The 8,283-nt window shown below is 41.0% G+C and overlaps 1 pseudogene across 1 annotated transcript; it reads right to left on the reverse strand.

Moving 5' to 3' along the window:
* Nucleotides 1-2,624: 2,624 nt before the first annotated feature.
* LOC116091593 lies at nt 2,625-4,132 on the reverse strand (annotated as a pseudogene). The gene has a single exon (XR_004119073.1). The product of XR_004119073.1 is annotated as a ferritin light chain pseudogene (transcript).
* Between the last annotated feature and the right edge of the window lie 4,151 nt (nt 4,133-8,283).

Here is an 8,283-nt window from a genome sequence, read left to right on the forward strand (position 1 = left end):
CTTTAAAAGCCAAAGTAATATTTTATAATGTCTCTGAATCATTTATTCCCTGCTCATCAAATTGCTCTTTTGCAAGCACTCTTTGATGACCAAAGACTATTTTGGACTATCTGGGAAGTTTTAATGGTTCCCAGAACATTGTTATTATCAGGAAACAAATTGGACCTACAGGTTTACTACTTATTAGCACTTTGGAGTGCTGATTTCAATTTTTGCTTCCTATATATCAAGTACAGAGATTTTAATCCAGTCCAAGACAAATGTTATTGTCTTCCATATACCTCTTTTTCTTTCTTTCTTTCTTTCTTTCTTTCTTTTTTTTTTTTTTTTTTTTTTTTTTTTTTTTTTGGTTTTGAGACAGGGTTTCTCTCTGTAGCCCTGGCTGTCCTGGAACTCCCTCTGTAGACCAGGCTGGCCTCAAACTCAGAAATCTACCTACCTCTGCCTCCCAAGTGCTGGGATTAAAGGCGTGTGCCACCGCAGTCCAACTTCCATATACCTCTTACTCCTTAAAATAAACAAATAGAAAAATGCTTTCTCTATGACTACTGCTTCTATTATAGTCCTTCTCATCATCAAAAGCTTTGTGTCAGTACTGGAGAATGACTCAGCACTTGAAACCACTTACTACATTTGCAGAAGATCAAAGTTTGGTCCCCAGTACACACATGGCAGTTCACAATTATCTATAACCCCAGTTCCAGTGCATCAAACCCAGTGTCCTGGCTTCCATAGGCACCAGTAATGCACCTGGTGCACAGACATACATTCAAACATTTATATGCATAAGATAAAGTAAATTAATCTACAAGATACTTCTACATGAAGCAGGAAAATCAGGTTTTGTCCTGAACAGTCCAAAGCAGTTGTCCCAATCTCTGCAAAATGTATTGTCTATGCCCCTTTTTCAAAATAAATGTGTTTGGTGTTCGCGACACAAAGGAAATTACATAGGCAAAGAATATACACTGGGACTATCTAGAAGCTTTCAACACCTGACCCCAGCAGTTGCATATTTCCATTCATTCTCTTGGCCCTCTGGGCCTGTCTCCTCCCATACCTGATCTTGCCAGCTTTTCCCCTCTCTCCCCTCTCTCCCACCCACATCACCCCTCCTTCTGTCCCCCATGATTATTTTGTCCCTCTTTCTAAGTGGGATTATTAAAATATTTTCTCTTGGGCCTTCTTTCTTGTGAAACTTCTTATAGTCTGTGGATTGTATCATGGGTATTCTGTACATTTTGGCTAATATCCACTTATCAGTGAATACATACCATGCATGTCCTTTGGGTCTCGGTTTGGATTACCTCACTAAGGATGATATTTTCTAGTTCCATCCATTTGCTTGCAAAATTCATGATGTCTTTGTTTTTGATACCTGAATAGTATTCTTGGGACGAGGGAGGCTCCCAAGACACAGTGTGTGTGACTTTAGCCAAAATACCCTATAGTGAGGAGATGGAACCTGAAGACACCACCTCCAGTAGTCAGACAGGACCCCAGTGGAGGGATGGAGACACCAACCCATCTACAAAACTTTTGACTGAAAATTGCTCCTCTCTAAAATAAATGCAGGGACAAAAGTGGAGCAGAGACTGAAGGAATGTCTGACCAATGACGGGCCCAACTTGGGATCTATCCCATGGTTGGGCACCAATCTCTGACACTATTATTGATGCTATGTTGTGCTTGCAGACAGGAGTCTAGCATGGCTACCCTCTAAGAGGCTCGTCTAGCAGTTGACTGAGACAGATGCAGATACTCACAGGCAAGCCTTGAAACGAGTTTGGGGACCCTTATGGAAGAGTTAAGAGAAGGACTGAAGGAGCTGAAGGGGATGGCAACCTCATAGGAAGACCAACAGTGTCAACTAACCAGAACCACTGGGAACTCCCAGAGACTAAGCCACCAATCAAAGGGCATACACCGGCTGGTGCAAGCAAGGTCTGGCACATTTGTATCGGAGGACTGCCTTGTCTAGCTTCAGTAGGAGAGACTACACCTAATCCTATAGAGACTTGATGCCCCAGGGAGAAGGGATTCTGGGGAGAGCACCCTCTTAGAGCCAAAGGGGTGGGGAAGGGCTAAGAACTCTCCAAGGGGGGACCTGGAGGGGGACAATATTTGGGATTTAGATAAATAAAACAATTAATAATAAAAAAGAATTCCCACTGATCTCTGTTCTCTGCCCCAGGTTTTCTTTCTGTATTAGCTGGTTTAATTTAATTTGATGTATGGCAACAGGAAGCCTTAACACAATCCCCAATTTGTCTTTACCAGCACCCAACCCCCGCCCCAAGTCTACAGTTTACAGAGAAAAAAAGTTACAAACCCAACTTCAGCTTTCCAAATTTCAAGGATAACAACTACTATATTGCTATCTGCAAGATAAAAAATGATGAGTTTAGCAAAAATTAAAATTAAAATTAAAAAACCTGCCCAGAAAAACCGAAACCCATTATGCAATGCCCCTCCCTGCAATGCTACATTTTTACTTTCTCCTGTCCTGGCTTTTGAGATTCAGCGTCTATCTGACGCACCCCTACTTGAACCACTTTGGCTCTCCCAGGGCTGCATGGAAGATTTCGCCTCTCTTCTTGAAAGTAAACAACAGAAACGTAATCTGCAGTGACAATGTTTATTCATCTATATATTCTCAGTTGCAGTCTACAAAGATTAACCTTAAAATGGCATCAAAGAATCCATAACACACAGACACGTTAGTAAAAGATGTAACATACAGTAGTGCTTACGCAGCCTTTCTCATTTCCTCTTATCAGGATTGCAAAGTTAGCCCTAAGAGGTTAAGCAGGCAATCAGAAATGGGAACTTTGTTCTACTGATCATGTCCATAAAGCAAAAACAAGCCAATTACCAAACAGAGCACTGTTTCTAGTCGGAAGTCCACTCCAACATTTAACTTGAAAATCTTCATCAAGAGGTCAGTGCATGGTAGATAGTTCGTGTTGTCAGCAGCAGCCTAGTGGGAGGTACCACGATGATTTTCATGGGGTTGCTGCTTCTCGGGTTCCCGAGAATAAGCAGATGGCATCACATCAACTTGGAGATCAGGAAAAGTAATTATTTGGTGACTGATGGTGAGTTGGAGGTGGGGGTACAATATGATGTAGTCCAGATAGTCAGTCCATTTTTTTTTCTTTTAGGCAAAAATTAACCATACAACTTAGAATGCATCTGGAGCACAGTCCAGCAGACAGAATTGGTTCAAATCACACCACCACCAAGACTGCATACAATTTTTATGAATTATTACAGTTTTGGGGGAGCAGAACAAACACAGGTTCAGTTCTGTAGTGTATAGATGACTCAGAAAAGAACAGTTTACTTAACACTGCCAGAGACTGTCAGACAACAAATCCTTCATTCCACCCCAACTTAGCTGTTTTTGTCTACGCAAAGAAACTTTGTTTCCGTTTGGCATGTGGCTTTAGCAGGTGATGCTGAACTGGACAAGAAGCTGGAGCAGGAAAATAGAGGCGGCTTCTCAAGGCCACTGCCCGTGGACTCCAGGAGTCCCTAGTCGGTGTTGAACGTGAGCCCTTTGAGGAGACACTCACTCAGGCTTTCCTCCTCCCTGGCCTGCTGGCGAAGGTTGGTCAGGTAGTCGCCAATCTTCTTGATGAGATTTATCTCCTTCTCTAAGAAGTGCTTCTCCAAGAAGTGGCAGAGTTGGAAGTCTGCGTTGGCTGAACCCAGGGCGTGCAGATCCAGAAGGACTTGGTTCAGGCTCTTCTCCAAGGCCAAGGAAGTTTCCATGGCATCCAGGCTCCCGTCACACTGACAAGAGGGAATCATCTGCCCATCAGAGAAGTGATCACAGTTGCTCTGTCGAGTTTGCATCAGGAGAAGATAGGCACCCTGACGCTTCTCTTCAGACAGATCTCGGAAGAAGCGAACCAGGCCACCCTCAGACCTCTTATCTCTGAAAAAGAATCCCAGAGAGAGATACCTATCAGAGGCCTCCAGATGCATGCTGATCAGGCGATCGATCCTGGCCTCCACCTCAGTGGTGTAATGCTGACGGCTCCAGGCACTCATGGTTGGTGATCAAGACGGAGCTTATGAAGAAACCTTCTTCCAGAAACAGAATGCTGAAGATCGTTACGGAAGTTTCGAGTGGAGAGGCAGGAACAGAAGGTAGTTACAAGTCCAGGGGGTGGGACTGGGAGTTTCTAATAGGACAGTGGATGGTATATTGTGGGCAGTCCCACAACCTTTTCGGATAAGAATTTAATTGTCTTGTATCTTGTAGTTATTGGAATGGAGGTCTTTTTTGGGGGGGAGGGGGATGGTGTCCCGTTTTTTAAAACCATAATTCTAAGGTGAGGTAAGAACATCAAAAGTTTTCATAATGAGATCCTTTTAATTATCTGTGACTTAAAACTCCCTTGCTGATTAATTTTGAGCTGGATACAGTATCTTACTCTGCTTATAGTCCCTCATTGTCTCAGGGAGTAGCCATTAATCCTCCTTTCTCAGAGCAGTCTCACTGTTTGGATATGGTTGTTAAAAGCATCCCCATCTCCCTATGTAGGGACCTTGTTCGGAATATGGATTATAAAGTCACCTTATTCTTTATAGATAAAAGTGAAAATGGTAACACACAAAAGATTGAACTTGTGTAAAATTTGTTTCTTTGTTTTGTTTTGAGAGAGCCTCTCATGTAGTTAAAATTGGCTTCCAACTCCCTAGTTATCCAAGGATGACACTGAACTTTCCAAGTGCTGGGGTCCTAAGCATACATAATCACATTTACCTTGTTTCCATTTCACTGATCATGCCAGCAAGAATTTCTATTACTTATACGTTGTAAGAAAGCATACTGTTTTCTATGCAATATGTGTTATTCACTTCTTGCATACACTGGACCTAAAAAATTCTTTGGAATGTCACGAAGGTCAGTTTTCTAACTAGGTATTGGAGTCCTGTGATCCTAGACACCCCACCATGAGCTAAAACAGAATGTGAATGAGAATAAAAGTGAAATAGTGGATGTTTATAAATCTTATCAAAATTAAACACATGCAGAAGATTATAAGTTAATTAGCTAGTCTCCACTGAAAGATCAAGAGACACAGACCTTAATGTTCTCATAAGATCTCGTTCAACTTTATGACTATATGCTGAAATTAATTATTTTATTTGAGAAATGCCATTAACCTTGAGCTGTCTCACAATCAGAACATTTTCCTGTGTTTTCTGTCAAACAGGCATACCCTATTCATGGCAAAAGCTCTGAATCCCAATGGAAGAAAGGAAGCCTCTGCTCTAACCTTGGGATCTTCCTGTAAAGGAAAGGAAATATCAATCATTTCACAACAACTTTCAAAGTTAACTTCTCTGCTGCTGAAAATGTGCATTTCAAAATTTACAATGAAGCCTGCAGCCTCCTTTCACCATTCAGGTTTACAATATAAACTACTTGGTACTAGTGTCTGTTGAGAGAAAAGAACCCGAATCAGAGCGATATGGTGTTGGCTGATTAAACACTTTGTTGTCAGTATCATGTTGGGACTATACTCTCTTTTGACCTCAGTTTTCTTGCCTTTAAAGGGGGGATATTAGTGTCTCACAAATGCGCTACTAAGCTAAATTACAGAATAAGAAAATACTATGAACCAGTAGAACTCAAAACATGGGGGGATATCATTAATCCATTTTGTAATACAGTTATTGAGACCATTTCACTAAAGAGCCATTCTTCTGAAACACAATTTCTTGTGGCTTTCATGCATGAAAACATAGAGTTTTGATTGTTCAAGATACAAGTCATTTAAAACCTTAGCAAGGTTAGCTTGCCCATCTTCCCATGGCTAAACAGGTTTATATAACACCTCTTGGGGTCCTTTGGGGTCCTGCTGGCTATGGATATATAGATAGATAGATAGATAGATAGATAGATAGATAGATAGATAGATAGATAGATAGATACATATATATATATGCAATATATAAATGGCAGAGCTGCATTCTCTCAATTCTCTACCCCATGACTATGATTCAAGAAAAATACAATGAGCTATTTTGTTGGTGATCGTAAGTTTCTGGAACATTCCATGTGAGTGATATAATTCACAGAATTTATCTCCCCTTCGACACAAATGGGCCTAGAATGGTCTTGTTTGTCAAACTCTCTGGAAACAAATACTGACATGAGGATTTCTACATAAGTGGTTTCTTGGAAAAAATACTCAAAGTGAAAGCGGAAAAGACTTGAGGAGACAGGACAGAAAAGATACAAAGTTTTAAAAAAGTATAATTTCAGAGCTGGAGAGATGCTCGAGGATAAGAACACTGGCTGCTTTTCTGGAGGCCCTGAGTTCAATTCCCAGCAACCACATGGTAGCTCACAACCATCTATAATGAGATCCAGTGCCCTCTTCTGACCTGCAAGCATACATGTAAGCAGAACACTATTATACATAATAAATAAATCTTTAAAAAAAAAGTAAGTTCAGGCCGGGCAGTAGTGGCACACGCCTTTAATCCCAGCACTTGGGAGGCAGAGGCAGGCTGATTTCTGAGTTCGAGGTCAGCCTGGTCTACAGAGTGAGTTCCAGGACAGCCAAGGCTCCACAGAGAAACCCTGTCTTGAAAAAACAGAAAAAAGAAAAAAAAGTAAGTAAGTTCAGAAAGTCTCTATTCCGTCCCAATTCCAAGGTAGACCTCCAAGAATACAAACTGTCCTTGGAGTTTACTTCAATATGAGAAATGGAGACAGGGGTTTCCTAGTCCTGCCCTCTAGTTGTGAGCCTCTCCAGTGTAATAAAAACTTCCAGGGTCTTACCTTCTAGGCAAGCAAATCCACTATCCAAGAACAAGCCACTAGAGAAGATCATGGGTGCTAATTATCATCAGAAGTATACCTTGGCACTGGGTATTGAGTATAGCAAACTGGCAGATGTGATATAAGGGTAGTTAGGGAGGAACTGTATAGTCTGCTATATTACCCCTTGGCTGTGGGAAGTATTCCAAAATATAATGGTACTAAGAATCTCTTACCAGGACCTCATTTTACAAGAAAATTAATGGATAAAGATGTTGTCATGGTTAATACTCTATATTTATCCCATATCCTTAACTAGCCTGCTTCTATGGACTTCTACCCTCTAGTAATTCTAGAGCCTGTGGCTGGATTTCCCTCCAAGCAGATAGCTGGAACTCTGTACTAACCAAGGGCCAAATACATTTATGGATTGTGTGTGTACCAGAATAGGTTCTGTATGAAAGAATCATTCTTTATAAAAGCAACAACAACAACATCAAAAACACCATGAAAACATGGGGAAGGATACTCCTTAATGTCAGGAAAAGAGGACAAAAATGACATTTGTTGATGTTACGCTTACCCCTTGCCCTCTAGGATGAAAAGTGTTTTCAGTTCCTCTTTATAATAAAAAAAATATTTCATAGAAAGAATAGAAGATATGCATTATGTAGTGAGGTGGCTTTGTATTTCAGAAGTGCTTGATGGTCTGGCCTTAGTGGTTGCCAAAGAGGTGGGTTAGAGAGACATAGCTGGAGTCTATGAAGACATGGTGTGGATGAGATTTTGATTAGGGGGCAGTGCTGAAAGAGTTCCCCTATTCTGCGCAAATCATACCCAAACAACTGAATTCACAGAGAGATCCTTTATTATTCTGGGAAGAAAAGTAAAAGTGGCTGCTTTCTGTCTCAGGCAGAAAACCTTGAGACCTTGCAAATGACCTTGCAGGTGTAACTTTTAAGAAGAGGGGAAAAGAGGGGAGGTCTGTGTTAGAATGGGCTAGGATGTGGTGGTATATCTTGATTGAGCATGTGATTTAGGTGAACCAAGGGGATCTTTTGATTGCTGGACTTGAATAAGTTGATTGCTGGATATTGGTAGCCTCAGGAGAAGGAAGTGACCAAATAAGGGAATAGACTTCGGAGGCCAACTAGTTTAGGAATGTAATCTAAGGGATTTTAGCAAGGTAGGGGCAATGCAGGAGAAAGACAAGGCCTGTCAGAGAGCCATGTTTGCCAGCCCTGTGCTGGCTAGAGTCCCTTCAAATACCAGGCCTCTATATCTCCATTACCATCCTTTAAAATCTGCCATGATCTTCAGGGGTCTCATTTGTCCACATACCAGCCAAATCTGGTCCAGACCTTCAGCTAAGAAGGCATTTGCATCTTTTATCTAACCCTGTACTCTGATTGATACCATTGTCTATAATAAAACAGCCTGTTGATTTTTTTTAATTTAATTAATTTATTTATTTATTTATTTATTTATTTATTATA

The sequence above is a fragment of the Mastomys coucha genome, chromosome X, assembly GCF_008632895.1.
Source record: "Mastomys coucha isolate ucsf_1 chromosome X, UCSF_Mcou_1, whole genome shotgun sequence".
NCBI lineage: Eukaryota > Metazoa > Chordata > Mammalia > Rodentia > Muridae > Mastomys > Mastomys coucha.